Source organism: Balaenoptera ricei, chromosome 8 (assembly GCF_028023285.1).
Source record: "Balaenoptera ricei isolate mBalRic1 chromosome 8, mBalRic1.hap2, whole genome shotgun sequence".
In the NCBI taxonomy this organism is placed as follows: domain Eukaryota; kingdom Metazoa; phylum Chordata; class Mammalia; order Artiodactyla; family Balaenopteridae; genus Balaenoptera; species Balaenoptera ricei.
This window is the reverse complement of record NC_082646.1, coordinates 106041212-106057317: the sequence shown is the minus strand read 5'-3', so window position 1 is coordinate 106057317 and position 16106 is coordinate 106041212. Positions and strand designations below refer to the sequence as shown.

General features: G+C 62.3%; 2 protein-coding genes across 5 annotated transcripts in view; one reads left to right on the top strand and one right to left on the bottom strand.

Moving 5' to 3' along the window:
* Positions 1 to 12742, bottom strand: part of FLRT1 (fibronectin leucine rich transmembrane protein 1) — a 76870-nt gene extending 64128 nt beyond the window's left edge. For all 3 annotated transcript variants that reach the window (XM_059931860.1, XM_059931861.1, XM_059931864.1), the window contains exon 1: positions 12592 to 12742. The gene's annotated coding sequence lies outside the window, so the exon portion shown is untranslated. The remainder of the gene's footprint in view (positions 1 to 12591) is intronic.
* Positions 1 to 16106, top strand: part of MACROD1 (mono-ADP ribosylhydrolase 1) — a 153327-nt gene that overhangs the window by 105414 nt on the left and 31807 nt on the right. The gene's annotated exons all lie outside the window — the stretch shown is intronic.

The following is a 16106-nucleotide window of genomic DNA, read 5'->3' as shown; positions in this document are numbered from 1 at the left end:
ACAGCCCTTATAAGGTCCTTGTGAGGGTTAATTAGTTACCCAGGTCAATGCTTAGAACTGCGCCTGGGACACGGAAAGTGCTCAGAGTTTGCCGTTCTCTCCCACCCCGCCCCAGGTCAGCGGTGGTGTCCTAGTGAACAGCACAGCCTTCGGGGGCCCACGTTCAGTCCCCAAGGCTGTGGGACCGGGGCCAGGCCCTTTCCCCCTCTCTGTGCCTCAGTCTCCCTGACTACACAGTGTGGATGTAACACATGGTCTCTGAGGGTCCTCCCAGGAGGGGCTGTGGGTGTCGGAGGAGGCTCAGTCTCTTGCTGGGACTCCATCACCTCCTCCGCCACCCCCTGCTGTGGGACCTTGGAGCCCAGCCACGAAGTTTGGGCAACTGTCCCACCTACCCCAAAGGGCAAGCCTGAGGAAGGAGCAGGTGGGGAAGCCGCATATAGAGGCAGTCTGCCCCTCACCGGCCAGGCACCCAGACAGCTCCCAGAGCATGTTTCCTGGGCCCTAAAATGGGGTGGCGGGGCCTCCCTCACAAGGGACTGCAGTGCAGATCAAGCCCAGTGGTTCGGAACTCCGCGGGGCAGGGCAGGTGGCTCTGTGCCTGTACACCGTGGTGGCCATTTGGGTGCTCAGCAGGGATGGCACTTAAGAATGGGCTCTGGATTGGGTCCCAATGCTCCCCTAGAGCTCTGTGACGGGAGGTGAATGTCTAACCTTGCAGAACCTCAGTTTCCTCATCTCTAAAATGGGGCAAATGACTGTCTACAACCTGTAGGGCTGCTTTGAGGAATCAATGAGATAAAACACACACACACGCCTCTCAGCAGACACGCAGTAAGAGCTCCACGAACGGCAGTAGCCATCGTCATTATTGCTATCATTATTATTATTATTATTTTAAATTAACCCTCCAGCTTCCACACCTTCTCCTCAAGCCTGAGCCAGACCAAGAGCCAGCCCCCTCCAAGGCCAGATCTGTGCGCTGGGAAGAGTTCCTGGGTCTTGGCAACACAGACCACACCCATCCTAGGCCATCTGAGGGTCCAGGGCAGCTCCTCCCCGGGCAGGCCCCCAGCCTCCCGCAGACAAGAGCCTCTGTCCTGCTGACCCCGGGTCAGGGCAGGGGCAGTGTGCTGGCACAAAGGCTGGGCTCTGCCTGTGCCTGAGGCGGGGGCAGCTGCCCGTGGAGGACCCTCCTGCCACAATGAGGCCTTTGAGCAGCTGCCAGCGGGAGCTGAGCTCTCCTTGAAGGCCCCCGGCTCTCACAAGCCCTGTCTGTCTGTGAGGCCACCGGGCCAGGCAGGCAGCTGCCGTGGGGGCAGGGCCCACGCCCACCCTGCTGCTGGGCACACCGCCTCCCCAGCCTCCTCTCACCCAGAGGATGCCTGGACAGGGCAGGCTGCAGGCCTGAGAGCCAGGTTGGGCCTCAGGGGGTGGAGGGGAGGGCTTGCCCACATCCCTGCTCTGAAGTGACAGTTCCAGGCCTGGCACACAGAACATGGGAAAAGCCCCTATCCCTCCCACCCAGGGCTCTCAGGAAGTCACTGCGGGGCCGGGGCTCTGCCTCCAGGCTTCCCTTCCTCTCTCAGCCTCAGTTTTCTCATCTGTAGAATGGAGCCTCCAAGTACATTCCCCACCTCCACCCCCAGAGCATCTGTGAGAATCAAATGATTCCTGCATTTAATTCTCTACCTGGTGCCAGGCAGGCGTGAGGACTCAGGGATTGTTGACCTAATCATGACCCCATCACTACTCCTACCTGGGACCTGGCTTCAACCCCAGCTCAGCCTGGGTGACCTTGGCCTGGCGACTGAACCTCCTTTGGTTTCTCCTTTATAAAATGGGCTAGTGCAGGAATTCCCCAGCGGTCCAGCAGTCAGGACTCTGTGCTTTCACTGCTGAGGGCCCGGGTTCAATCCTCGGTCGGGGAACTAAGATCCCACAAGCTCTGCGGCGCAGCCAAAAAAAAAAAATTTATTTTTAAATAAAATTAAATGGGCTAATGCCACCCACTCCCAGGGCTGCTGTAAAGAGAAAGCCATTTATCAACACACCTCAGGCTCAGGAAGCCTTGTTTGGATGAATTAATGAATCCCAGATTCGACTCCAGAGATAAGCAGCACCTTGCAGGGGCCTGGGGAGGGGAAGGAGGAGCAGTAAAGGTGGGTGGAGGTGGGGCAGATGTGTAAACGCAGCCACCTACCCCATCACAGGGAGGCCGGCTAAGTGCTCCGGGGATGAGAGGCAGGAAGGGCTGGTTCCTGCAGTCGGTCAGGGACGGCTTCACGCAGGAGGCAGCGGTCACCCGATGTGGGGATTGAGGGTGGCCTTCTGGACACAAGGAACAGCAGAGGTGTGAGCCGTGTCATCCACAGGCCTAGTGGGGGAGGGTCTGGAGGAGAGGCTGGTGGGCCAGCCAGGGCTGGGCTGGGGAGGTCTGACATGCCAGGCCAAGGGCTTTGGTCAGTGTTTCAGGAAATAGGGAGTCACTGATGATCTCAAAGCCAGTGAGTGACTGGAGCAAGTATGAACTCTTTTAACTGTCTGGCAGTGTCTGTGCTAGAGGGGCAGGGATGGGGGACATTTCCACGTGGCATCCTCCTTCCCACCGCTGCAGTTTAGAGCGGGCCGGTCAGGGCTGTGTATGTGAAGGGGACTTCGGGCCACGCAGAGCCGTCCAGAGCCTGACCCTCTGTGGGGTCCTAGTCCCAAAGCCAGCACTGCCCAGGGCTACCATGACATGCCCCTGTGGGCAGCCTTGCACCCAGCTCAGGGGATACTTTGAGAACCCAGAGCCAGCCTGGGTTCAAATCCGGCCCCGCCCTGACTTGGTACAAATGACACCACCTCTCTGAGCCTCTGTTTCCACGTCTGTGAGGAGGATAAGGATGCCTGAGCCCCACAGCGCCCCTGGGACGATTAAGTTCAACCCTTGAAGGTGCCTGCAGGAGGGGACCCCTGTTCCCTCCTCTGGGCTTTCCTCACCTTGGAAGAGGGGGGCTGGGGACCAAGGGGAAGCCAGGTCTCTGTGGAGCCCTGACCAGAGTCAGTAACTGTGCTGAGAGAGGCCAGCGTGCAAATCCCACCCCTGCCTCTTCGAAGCTGTGTGGTCATGACCCTCTGTGCCTCAGTTTCCTCACGCGTAATAAGACACTAGGCATTCCGTCGCACAGGAATGCTGTGAGGATTGCGAGAGACGCTGCCCGTGAAGCACTCAGCACACGTGAGAACTCTGTAAATGGGCTTGCGTCGCTGCTGTTTCCATGTTGTTAGCTCTGAATCCCTTCCCGTCCCCCAGAGAGGCCGAGGCCTCTTCCTGTTTTAAGGCGTCCGGGGTACAGGGACTTCTGTAATCACACAGCTGGCAGCTGCAGGGGTGTGGGCCCCCCAGTCACCGCCTCCCAGCAACCAGCTTCCCCTCCCCACCCTGGAGACCCCAGGAGCCGTCTCTCGACTCTGCACCCTCAGGACCCCGCGAGCTTGCCCTGGCCCCTACCCATGCCAGAATCAGGACAGCAAGAGGCCCCAGCCGCACCCCGGTCCACACCAGAGTCTCAACGAAGCTGCCGGGAGAACCCCCTCCGCTGCAGGTGTGGGTTTGGGGCCTCTGACTGTCAGGGCCCCAGAGGATGCGGCCTTCACCTCCCCCAGGCCTCCCTCCTCCCCCGGCCCAGGCCACCCCAGCTGCACCCTCGCAGAGCTTTGCTCCCCCAACCTCCAGAATCGGGGGGAGGATGGGGCGCCCCCACTCGAGCTGCCAGCGGAAGGGCCGCGCTGCAGAAAGCCGGCTGAGCAAATAATGACATTTCCTCCTCTCTCCTGCGCTCTTCGCCCCTTTCCCTTCCACAAATAAATTATCAACATGCCCAGGTCCCGGCGGAGCGGAGCATATCGCAGGGAACAATGAAAAAGCTTTTAATAGGATTCCAGGAGCTGCAGCCACTCGCTCTGGGCCCTAATGGAGATTGCTCCGTGACCGCAGGCCGCAGGCCGCCCGCGACCCCGCGCCGCCAGCTCCTCCCGGCCCCATGGGCCGCCTGCTGACGTCTCGGTCTCGGGCAGCGTCTGGCTAGAGAGCAGCTGGAGGAAGGGGAAGCACATGCCGCCACCCAGCCTGCCCACCGCCAGCTAGCAGCCCGACCCTGCAGCCCGGAAAGCAGACCCGGCCCAGAGGGTCCCCCGCCTGGCTCTCCCTCCAGGCTCCTGGCACCTCCGCCAGAGCCCTCCCTTCATCCTCCCACCCCATGCGGGTTAAAGGGCGGCACCTCGCCTGCACACAGTGGGGCCTCAGGGAGGGCGGGCCGAGTGGGGGGCCCTACAGGAGGCACGAGGCTCTGAGATGGGAGGAGACAGAAGGGGAGGGGCAAGGGGGAGGGGGAAGCTTGAGAGATGAACCTCTGTGCTTGGGTTTCCGTCTTCAAGAGCATTGTAAGGACCAAGGGTGCCTCGATGGCTGCCCTTCCTTGGTGTGACCTTGGGCAAGTCACTTCAGCTGTGTCTGTTTCCTGGGGTAAAATCAGGAAAATAATTTAGTCTACCTCAGAGGCTTGTTGGGGGGGATAAATCCAGTTAACACCGCCGGGTGCGTAGCAAGTGCAATCTGTCGGCTACTACCTTTAGGATGACCACCCTTTCCTTATGTGTTGGGGGGTAAGGGGTAAGATGCCCTGTCCTGGCTGTGCAACCTTAGTCCGGACACTTTAATCTGTCTGTGCCTCAGTTTTCTCTTCTGTAAAATGGGTTGTTCTGAAGCCTCAAGGAGTCCTGCATGGGAAGAGTCCCTAGCATGGTGCTTCGCGGCCTGCTGCGTAGACAGTGAACAGTCAATAAAGGCAGCGGTAATGGCCTCTCTGCTGCCCTCACGGGAGGGATCTAGTCACTGGTCCCCGTGCCTGGCTTCCACCCCGAGGCCTGGCACACAGGAGGTGCCCAGTAAGTAAATACCCAAGGGAGACCCACCTGACCCCATACCAGGGGACTCACCCTGGGCAGAAGGTGACATTTGAGCCCCACGTTCTCCCTTTTCTTCCTTGGCCCCTAACCCCTCCATTCCTCCCACCCCCCAACCCTACTGCTTCCCGGAGACCTCGGCGGCTCAGTTCTCCCCAATTTCCCCAGAGTTACCCACATTCCAACACGCTCCTCATCACAGCTGAGTGGTATAGGGTCCCTTCCCCTCCCCCATCTATCCACCTGCTACCCACCAGGGCCGCAGACCTCAGACACCGACCTCTGCCCCCATGAGGAGCTCAGCAAATGCCCCGTGAGCCTGCCAGCCAGGAAGCACAAGAGGCCAGCGTGTGCACCCCTTCCCAGGCCCTGAGCTCCTCAGAACCCCAAGCAGGGCCAGCAGCATCCCAGCCCTGCGTCTGGCAGGACCTGGCCTATTTGCTGAAGTGCAGTAACTGCTGGTTCCTACAGAGCCCTTCTGTGGACACTGTCACACTGAATCTTCACACTGACCCTGGGAAGTGCACTCTGTCGGTCCCTTTCACAGGTGTGGAGACTGAGGCACGCGGAGGGAAAGTGAGGCATCCAGGGGCACCCAGCTGATAAGTAACAGCGGTAGGATTGGAACTCAGGTCCACCAGACTCCAGAGCGTGGGCACTTTCATTCCACAGTCCGGCTGCCTCCTGGTGGATCTAGACTTCCGCGTGGCCTTGGACAAGGCATTTCTCCACTCTGTGCCTCAGCCTCCCTACTCACAGTGGGAAGAAGACAAGCCAGGCAGAGTGGGGGCCTGGCACTGCCCATTCCCCTCAATAGCCCAAGCCTGGGGGGGGTCTCAGGGCTCAGAGTCGCAGAGCCATGATGCTCTCGGGCCCTTTGGAGCCTGGTGGTCCAACCCCTTGACCAATAATAGTGGGGAAACTGAGGCACAGAGAGCCCCAGACTCTGACTGGGACGGGGGGTAGGGGAGTGTGTGTGGTCTGTCTCCCTGGGACAGGTGGGCAGTTTCTAGGGGGTACAGTCTAGAGAGGAGGGGAGGGGCTTCCAAGACCCCCGCCGCCCTCTCTCTGCTAGGAGCCCTCTCTCTTCGCTGGCCAGCTCTGAGCAATGGGCCAGCCCCTCCCCTGCTGCTGGATCCAAGCAGGTGGCCCTGCCGAGTGCCATGCCGGCCTGAGTGCTGGGCTCCCTCCTGGGGTCTGAGGTTAGGCTGCAAGGCTGACAATCTCCAGGCCTCCTCAGCTGGAGCAGGGCTTGTGGAGGGGCTCTCACCCCAGCTTCTCACTCCTTTGCATCCACCCCTTCCCCAGAGAGGGGCCCAGGGAAAGCACATGGGCGACAGACGGCCCTGTCTGCAGGGTCGGGATGGGCAGGGGCTGCACAGGAAGAGGCCCTGGGCTGGGTGGGTGGCAGCCACTCAAGGCTCTTCTTAGCAGCGGGGCCCTGGGGGTCAGACAGGCTGTAGGGTCATTCACCAGAGCCCGGCTCAGGGAAGGCAGGTTAAGAGGGATGGGTGTGAGCCTCTGTGCAGGAGTGTGAGTGTGTGTGGGCACGCGGGAGGTGTGAGCACGGTGCACACCTGTCTCCCGTCCTGACCTGGCTCTGCCACGACTGGGACTGTGCATAACTCTCCTGTGGCGGGCTCCAGGCCTGGCCCATCCTGGGCAGCTTCTCTGAGGGAGATAGTGAGCCCCCCCCGGCCACTGAACCTAAGCCCCTTACTCAGGGCAGGGGCAGCCCAGCCCAGTCTGGGAGCCCAGTGGGCCTGCTGGCAGCCAGATTCCCTGAGCCTGAACCAGGCCCCTCAGGTCTGACCACAGAGGAGCATGTTTGAAATCAAGGTCATCCCGGGAAAGCCAGCAGGCAGCTCCTGGGCAGGGCCCGCAGGGACCCTCGTCCAAGTTTGATCCAGGACCCAGGGGGGCGTGTCCCTTGAAGGGCAGCTCAGTCCAGCGGATTTCATCCCCAGGAGTACCAGCTGGCACGTTGGACCCTCCACTGCCCCCCACACCAGCTCCTGAGGCGGTTCAGCCGTGGCTTCGTCTTTTACTCATCCGTTCATCCACCCTGCGCCACACTGAGCACCTACCATGTGCCGGGCCCCCTACCAGGACCTGGGGATGAGCAAGACAGACACAACCCCTGCCGTCAGCCATCCCTGCCGCACGGGCCCTCTGACCCCTTGTCCCCGGACCCCACCACTCAGGACCAGCCAGCCGGGCACTCCCCCCGAGAGCAGCCCTGGACGCCCCCCCATGGCCCCCTGAAAACTCGGCTCTGCCCTCTGCTCCACCAGGCAGCCCTTGGCACCCCGCCCCCAGGGAAAGCCCATCCTGGCACCAGCGCCCGGCGGCGTTTGAGAGGACATGTTCCCGCAGCACTTCCCAGGCAGGCATCGTCAGGGTGGAGGCTGGAGGGGCACCAGGGCGACAAGAGCAATTTGCTTCTGTAGATAAACGCCGTTGTCCTCTCCTCCGAAGTGAATCCCCCTTTCTTTTCTCTTCCTCGCTCGCACGCGCTCTCTCTCTTTTTTTTTTACAGTTTGCTAAATCTGTTGTAATCTGGTGCCAACGATTAATTCAGCCAGAGGGAGGGAATGGGGAGCAAAAAACGTGCTGTCACAGAGCTGCTTCTCGGGAGCAGTGCAGACAGGAGCGGCCAGGACCAGCGCCTCGGCCACCCCGGTTTTAAGCCCAGTTTTAATTAAGTACAAAGCCATTCCCCAAAGGCCCAGCCGCTGCCTCCCTGACAGCGAGGCCCACCCCCACCCCCACCCTGTGAGCAGAGCCTGCAGCACCTGGGCCCAGCCACCCTCCGGAAGCCTGGGTCCCGCGCTCTGCCTGGGAGGCAGTGTCCCCTAGTGGTTAGCTGAGCCCCATACAGCTGGGTCCTGGTGCCTCCAGGAGACCCGGCCTTCACTGCCTTCTTCCCCAGCCCCTGACTGAGGGACATTCAAAGCCGAGGTGGGGGAGGGGTGTCTAAGGAACACCCTTCCGTCACCAGCAGCCCTCCGTCTACACTGGGGCCACTGCCCCCATCACAAACCAGCCCAAATATTCTCCCTCCTGGCCCATCAGAGGCTGGGTCAGGCTGCCCACGCAGGCGGACACACAGCTCTCAGGAACAGGGGACCACCCTGAGCCCAGGAAGCCCACCCTTCCAGGGGCCCACCCAGGAGGACTAGGCAGCCGGTCATTGAGGCAGGCCTGGCAGTCCCGAGAGATGGAGATGGACAGGCCAGCAGAGACCCAGGGAGACAGACCACAAGCTCTGAACAAACCCGCCGTCCAGATGCCTCCCCGACCCCCCAGCGCTCCTCACACCTGCCAAGGGGTCCACAGGCAGCCCCTTCTGTTGGTTCTGTCCTCCGGGCTCCTGTTCCCGTCCCTTCTCCTCACCGACTCCTGCTCCACCTTCACGTCCTTGGCTCGAGCACCCCGTTCCCGGATCCCGGGCCCCAGCAGGCTCCCCGGTCACCCCATCTCAGAGGGCTGCCTTCCTGCCTTCAGAGCCCAAGGCTCCGAGGTGGGAGGGAAAGTAACTGATTGCAGTCTGACCCCCACTCCCAACTGTAGCTCCCCGAGAGCAAGACTTAACAGCTGCTCTTGTTTTCCCTTTCCCCCAGAGCCGGCACTGCACCTGGCCCACAACCGGTGCTCAACGCGAATGAATGAATGTATGTATGAATGAACGGGCAGGAAAGGAAGGAGGGAGGGAAAGACAGAAGAGCCAGGGAGCCAGGGGTGCCCAGCAGGACACCTTGTGAGCCAACCCCCCATCCCCCCAGCAATGCCTGTGGCCGACCTCCCCTCCCCCACGCTCACTGCCCACCCCCCCATGTCCCCCCCCAGCTCTGCGGGGTGGGAGGCAGCACGAGCAAGGCCACGGTGGGAGTTTCAAAACCCAGGGCTGCAGTGAATCCAGCAAACAACTTCCACAAGGCGAGTCGAGGCCCCCGAATGCTGACATCATCCGCAGAGCCGCTGACCCCAGGGAGCGGCTGAGCCCTGGGGGCCGCAGGCGGCGGTAAACAGACATCCACCCGCCGCTCAGGCAAACAGGCCTGCACAAACACGGCCCTCTCCATGGAGCTCCCTCCGCTCCAGCTGCTTCTAGGGGATGCCAGGCCGGCGGGGCGGGGGCGTGATGTGGAGCATGGCAGGAGCACCCTGGGGTCACACTGTCCATTCCCCTGTCTTTTCCTCCAGCCGTCCCCCCACCCTGGCCTTCTTGGGGTGACTGCCTCGTGGCAGAGGAAAGAATACAGCTGCTTCATGTCTGGTACAAGCCGGAGCAGGCCTGAACTTTGTCTCGGGGAGAACGACCCAGGTTCTAGGGAGGCGACCCCCCCAAATGCACACATCAAGGGCAGCAAGCAGGCCTGAGGCCCGTGCCAGCCCCACCCTTCCAGAGCTTTTGCGGCCTCTCCGGACGGTGAGCACCCTGGGGCACCCACCACCCATCCCACGGCAGGCATTCAAGACCCCCCAGCCACGCCCACACGCCTCACACCCCTCCTGGTCCATACGCTCGCAGCCCGCACAGCCCACACACCCCATCCCACGAGGGATCCAAGACAAAACCCCTCAGCCTCACCCCTGTTGCTCCTGGACACTCCCACTGTCACTGGAGCTGACACCCCAGCCAGCTGGCATGTGAGATCCCACCCGGAATGGACTTTGGTGGCTGCGGCGGGGTACCGAGGCATCCTTCCTGCTACTCCAAGGCCTGAAGAAGCTGAAAGCCCTCAGCCCAGCGTGATCCAGGGGTGGGGACCCCAGGGGGCAACGCATTGCTAGGCATAAACTCTGCTAGAAGCTTCATATGCATCATCTCATAGTGGGTACCCCAAGGTGGGAACTGCTATTACCCCACTTTACAGATGAGGATATTGAGGCCCAATGAGATCCAGTCACTGGCTCGAGGTCAGCAGGCCAGGCAGAGAACCCTCCCCAGGAACCACAAGTCCCTAGGACCCTGGGGCAGAAGGGCTGGCCCAGCCAGATCCCCCCCACACAGCCCCAGACAGGCCCCATCTCTGAGATCAGGCCATTTCTCAGCCCTGACTCCAGGGCAGCCTGGCTGGCTGGGGAGGTGGCTGCCAGCAGGTCCCCAGTTCCCCGCGGACACACAGTGGGGCCATCTACATCTCAGGGCAGGGCCTTCACCCGCTCACCGCAACTCCTGAGCCATCTGCCCCTTCCCCGGGCAGGGGGGCAACCTGCCTTGCCCCGCCCAGCCCTGCCTCCCTGCCTCTGTCCCACCTGACTGGGCAGAGGGAGCTCTGCCCCACGGGCCCCAGGGGCCTCATCCTCCCCTGCACCAGAGCAGCCACTTCCTGACAACTGCCCCTGTACTGGGCCTCTGCCGGCAGTCAGCCGGCTCCGGGCCTGCCTCACTGTCCCTCAACACCCACACTCAGGGTGCCCACCCATTCTCACAGGGTGGGAGAGCCGTTATATCCCCCTGTGCAGGCAAGGAAGTGGGTCCCCAGAGGTACAGGCCTGGGGTCACCCAGTGGGTGACACAGGCTCAGCCACCAGACCTCAGTCTGTGCAGAGCTGAGTCTTGCAGGCCAACGCCCTCCCCACAGAGCCCTGGCAGCAGGTGATGCGATGGGGCGGCAGCAGCCCTCCCACCCACCGTCTCCTTAGAGACCAGCCGGGTGGACCTCCCAGGGGCTCACGACGACGGGGGGCCTCAGAGGAGGTACGAGGGGGGACACCAAGAAGGGCGCTGGTGCTGAGGGTCACCGTCAGGCTGATGTCTACCAACAGGCCCCTGGCTGGGGGGAATCGGACCCCCCCAGCCCTCCAGGTGCTCTCAGCCCTCGGGGACCCCTTCAACAGGAGCAGGGCATCTGTCCACCTCACCCCATTTTATAATGCATCCTGTCCCCGCCAAACTCAGCCTCAGGAGGTGAGTACACTCAACAAGGCAAACTGAGGCTCAGAGAGGCAGGGACTTTCAACCAGTAAGTGGTAGAGCGAAGGCACACAGACCGGGGCTTAGGGGACATGCTACAGGCTACAGCAGCCCCGGGGCATGCCTGGCTCAAACTCATGCCGGGGAGGCTTTTTACAGAAGAGTGTCCAGCCCTGTGTCTATGTGAGGTCAAGGGGCCAGGGACGTGCACAGAGGCCACCCCCCGCCTCCATACACAGACCCTCCTCTGTCTGCCCTCCTCTCTCCTGCTCTCAAACTGGCCCATGTCTGACCCTTCAGCCAGGATGTGACAGCCCCTCGGCTCTTCCTGTCCCTCACACTTACCAGGGCCCCCTCTCTGCCTGCTCAGCTGGGCAGTACTCCCTCCTGGGCATGGGCCCTGGCAGCTCAGGCCGTTTCCATTTAAACCTCTGAGGAAGCCCTGAACAGTCGCCCACGGAGTCGGCACCAGCTGACAGGTGATGTTTGCGCCTCTCCTCCTGGGGCTGGCAGGAAGAGATGCAGTTGGCTTTCACTCCAGAAACCTGAGCCTGGAGCCCTTGAGCGTAGCCACCTTCCCCACGGCTGCTGAGCAGAGAGGGGCATGCCCCAGCCCACATCCCTCTGCCAGGGGCATCCTGCGTTCTGTGGGGCTCTGAGCCCCACACAGGCAGCCGCCTCCCCAACTCCTGAGCCACCTGGGGAGGGAGAGAGAGACTGGTCTCTGTCCTCCCTGAGGATGCAGGGGCCAGGGTGGGGCAGGGCAGGACCCAGATGCCCCCCACCTCTGCCCCCAGCCTAGGCTTTATTTATTCACATCAGGTCTCCGGCTTGGGATACAAGGGCCTCGCACAGCCCAGCTGGGCTGTGTTCTCTTAAAACCACACGCCCCAGAGAGCCTCACAGCCCTCGGGGCCGCCGGGAAGCCTGGGGCAGCTCCCTGATGTCCATGCTCCACAACTTTCTCCTCCTCGGAGAGCTCTGATCAGCCAGGGCTCCCTGCAGCTGGGCAACACACTCCCCAGTCCCCCGGGAGGAGGGGCATGCGCCCGGCCCCTGGCTTTGGGGGGTCACCGGCTGCCCCCGGCCTCCAGCCCAGAGGTCCCACCGTTCTAGCCGCCAGGTGCACCGCCCTGGTCTCCTGCCCCGCACAGGGCTGACAGTCTACCGCGCGCACAGGGAGGGAAGTTGGAGGCTGCTTATGCCCCCCTTGAAGTCGTTTTAAAAATAAAACCTCGCTCCAACCGTGACTCACGCGGCTGGTGGGGACGGGAGCGCGGCGACCGGGCCGGCAGGCTGCCTGTCTTCGCGTGCGCCAAGCCCTCTGGTTCCCGGGTACTAGACCGGAGCCGGAACAGTCCAGCCCAGCGAGGCGACCCCCGCGGGCGGGGCCGTCTCCCTGGGGGCGCAGCGAGGTCTCGGACCGGGGCTCCCGCCGAGCCCCCGCCCTTTCCAGCCTCTGCTGGGGAGAGTGGAGCCGCCGGCCGCGCACCCCGCGCCTCCCCGCGGCGGAGCCAGCGCCATGGGTACTCGGCTGTCGACTGGGGGGGCCCCCCTCCCGAAATCCCAAAGGCTGCGCGGCCCCCGCGGCTGCCGGGCAAAGCCGGGCAGCCGGATCCTGCGGCGCCTCCCTGCACTCTCCCACCCCGCCCCGCTGGCCCCGGCGTCCCGTCCCGCACGCTCGGACCCCGGCCCCCGCCCCGTGCATCCACCCTTACCTGCTCAACGGCCAGGGAGGCGGGTCTCCTCGGGAAACTTTGCGGCGACGGCTGGAGCCTCAGGGGTTATTCCAAGGAGCGGGCGGGAACTGGAGCCGGAGGGCGCCCACGGGGGCCCGGGAGAGGAGCCCCCGGCGCGCGGCGGGGCGCGGTGGCGGGCCCGGGGCTGGGGGCGCGCGGCGGCGCATCTGCCCGGCTCCGGCGCCCGGCGGAGCCGCGGGGGGCGTGCGCGGGGGTGCGCCCGGCGGCCGGGGTGCGTGTGCCCGGGTGGGTGCGCTCGGTGGGGCGAAGGCCAGCAGCAGGGCTTGCGCGAGCGGCGGCGGCGAGCAGGGCGCGGGGAACCAGGCTGTGCGGCCGCCTCTCCCCTCGCGGCGGCAGCGGCGGCGGCGGCGGCGGGGGCCGTGCGTGCAGGCGCGGAGCGGGGAGGGAGGGGAGGAGGGGGGAGGCAGCGGGCGGGGAGGAGGTGACGGGGGCGGGGGCGCCGCTCTGCGCACTGGCCGGCGGGACCGGGCGCGGGAGGCTGCGCCGCCGCGCGGGGACTCGGGCCCAGCCTGGGAGAATCGGCCTCCGCGTCCCCCTCCTCCTGCCCTCGGCTAAAATGGATGGGGAGGGTGGGGAGGTTGGGGTGTCGGTCCTCAGTGCGCGGGGGGGTCTGAGGAGGGAGGCTCCCGGAGCCAGCCTCCAGCGCGGGGGCGGGGAGAGAGAAAAGCGTTCTCCCTCACGTGCGCCTCCCCTTACACCCCTCCTCTCTGCACTCATTCATTCATCCTTCCAACCATCCGTCCATTCATTCATTCACAAACAGTTACCCACTATCTACTCAGCGCGCCAAGGTAACCCCTTCCTCCCTGCCTGGCTCGCCTTCCCCGCGGGGACCCCCTCGTCTGGCTTGCTCGCCTTGCTCCACCAAGCTGCCTGAGCAGGCAGTGCCCCGGGTCAGATCCCAGCCCCGCCTTTCCCTACATTAGCTGACCGTGACCTTGAGCAAGTTACTTAATCTCTCTGAATCTCAGTGTCCCCTGTTGTAAAATGGGAGCATTAACAACCTACCTGCAAGGGTTAACAGGAGGGTTGAAGGAGACCTTGAGCAGAAAGGTGGCTAGGGCCATGCCTGGCACGCACTGGGGACTAAGGAGATGTCTGCACCTGTTGTGTGGGGTCTGGTGCGGGCGTGAGGGTGCCGGTGGACCAGACCTCCCTCCTCTGAGCCTGGAAAGTCCCCATGCTCTAGGCCTTCTCTGGGGTACTAAGGAGCTCTCTGTCTGCCTGGCCTCCCCCTGGCCAGACCTTCTTACCGAGCTCAGTCATCAGGCCCTGCAACCCTTTCCCTGGAGGGCTGCTCTGAGTCCTTGCCTCTACGTAGAACCCCACCGCCTCCACCTAGGCCCCACTGTTTGCCGGTCCACACCCAGAATGCCCACAGTCTGGGTGGGACGCCTCCCCCCAGACCCATCCCAGCACCTCCCACCCACTGTCCCAACTGCAGGCCCGTGTTAGACCCTTCCCGGAGCCCAGCACTCCCTGCGCTTTGCTGTCCTTCAATGCCTGGCCAGGCCACCCCTCCCCTGGGATGCCCTCCCGGCTTCTCCCTGGGAGAAGGTCACCGTAAGGGATACTGGCCCCCTCTCCCCCCGTCCTGTGCTCTCCTGGCCCTCTCGCCCCCAGCCTGGGAGCAGGCTGAGGCCTTGCCTGAGGCTGCTGCCTCTCCTCACTGTGAGCACCCCTGCCTTGGCCCTTCTTGCCTCTCCCTCCTCACCCCTCCCTTCCCATTTCCTCCCCTTATCTCCCTCTCTTCCTTCCCCTGCTTTATACTCAATTCACCAAACAGCTATTTTTTTCCTCCCAACTTTTATTTATTTTCCAAACCGCATTATACCAACAATAAAGGAAAGAAAAATCACCCACACTGCCACCATCCTGTGGCGTCAACAGCCTCCATTCCTCCGCTCCCTTCCAGGCTTGTCCATGCACTGTTGGCTGTAATTTTTACAGAGCTATGGTCTCTGTCCCGCCTCCCCAGACCCCCAGATGGACGTGGGGGCCCTGGGGCTCCATCTTCCCTCCATCGTGGCACTTGGCGTGTTGCTCAGGAATTATGTGTGTCTTTCTCCTCTTCTAAACTGAATCCCTTGAAGGAGGGACCCCTTTCCATCCCTGCCACCCCCATGCCAAGCACAGGGCTGGCACAAAGCAGGCACTCACAGCCTCGGAGTGGAGTGGATGGCATGGATATAGCGGTTTGACAGGTTGCACTTAGATATCAAAATATCTTCTTCATAATAGTGGTTTTAATGGCTGCATGATATTCCATTGAGCTGATGTACTTGGTGGCTACACACAGTTCAGGGAATATGGAGGTCTACCGTGCCAGGTGCTTTTTGGGTACCAAAGACCAAAGGGGATCAGGCCTTGCTGTACCTTGCCCTGGCAAAGCTGGAAATCCAGCCGGGGGATGGCCATCTAAATAGTTTTGGCTTAGCAGGATCTTGCTGAAACAGACATCATTACCACGTGACCCCTGGACACAGGGGCCAAGTCAACTGCAAGATCCAAGGATGGCTTCCCAGGGGAGGTGGCTATTGAGCTGGTCTTGGAAGGTAGGGAGGAATGTTCTTGGCAGACACTAGAAGCTCATTTCAGCTTGTTCTCAGGGGCTATGATGTGAAAGAGCCTGGGGTTTGGAGATCTGGAATTGTTGGTTGGAGCTGGGGGTTAGGAGTCAACGGAGACCATGGTGGAAGATGAGGTAACTGATGTCAGCCAGGCCAGGTATACAGGGCCTTGGACAAGCCTGGAGAGTCTGGCCTTTATCTTGGAAGGAGTAGGGTGCCAGGGAGGATAAGTACGGCAGAGGCACTGTTGGCTATGAGATTCAGAAAGATCCCTCGTTCATTCAACAAACACTTGCTGAGCCCCTGTGTGCTGTGGGGCTCCCTGAGGGCATTGGTTGGTGGGGCCCTGGCCCAGGACGACTGAGCTAGTCTTCGAGCCAGGCAGTCAAAGAGGTGCTCTCAGCACGAGGCGGCACATGTCACGCAGGGACAATTTGTGGCTTCAGCCGTGGGCTCGCCAAGCCCCAGCTCCCCAGCTCCCAGGGCGGCAGTAACCCAGGCAGTGTCTGGCATCCAGGTGCGGTGGGCCCTATGCTGGGCAGCCAAGGTCACGCTGGCCCCGCCTGCAGCACCCCGGCCTCCCCACCATCTGCCCACCTTCTTGGGAGTCCTCGGATGTGGATTCTGCTCACCACCTCACCACTTCCCCGCTGCTGACCCCGGGCACTGTCGCAGCCTCCCTGTTCCTTATCTTAATGGGGCCATCACAGACCTCCTAAGGCTGCTGTGACAGTCTGATGAGGCCCCAAGAGGAAAAGTGCTTTGTATACTGTGAAGTGCGGCAACAACACAACTCACCATGATTAGACTGTTGTCAGCCAAGGTTGTGCCACCCTTGGCCCTGTTTGGGCTTGTTCCAGGCTGGGGGCAGCAGAAGGGACTACCTGACTCAAGAGAGGGGTA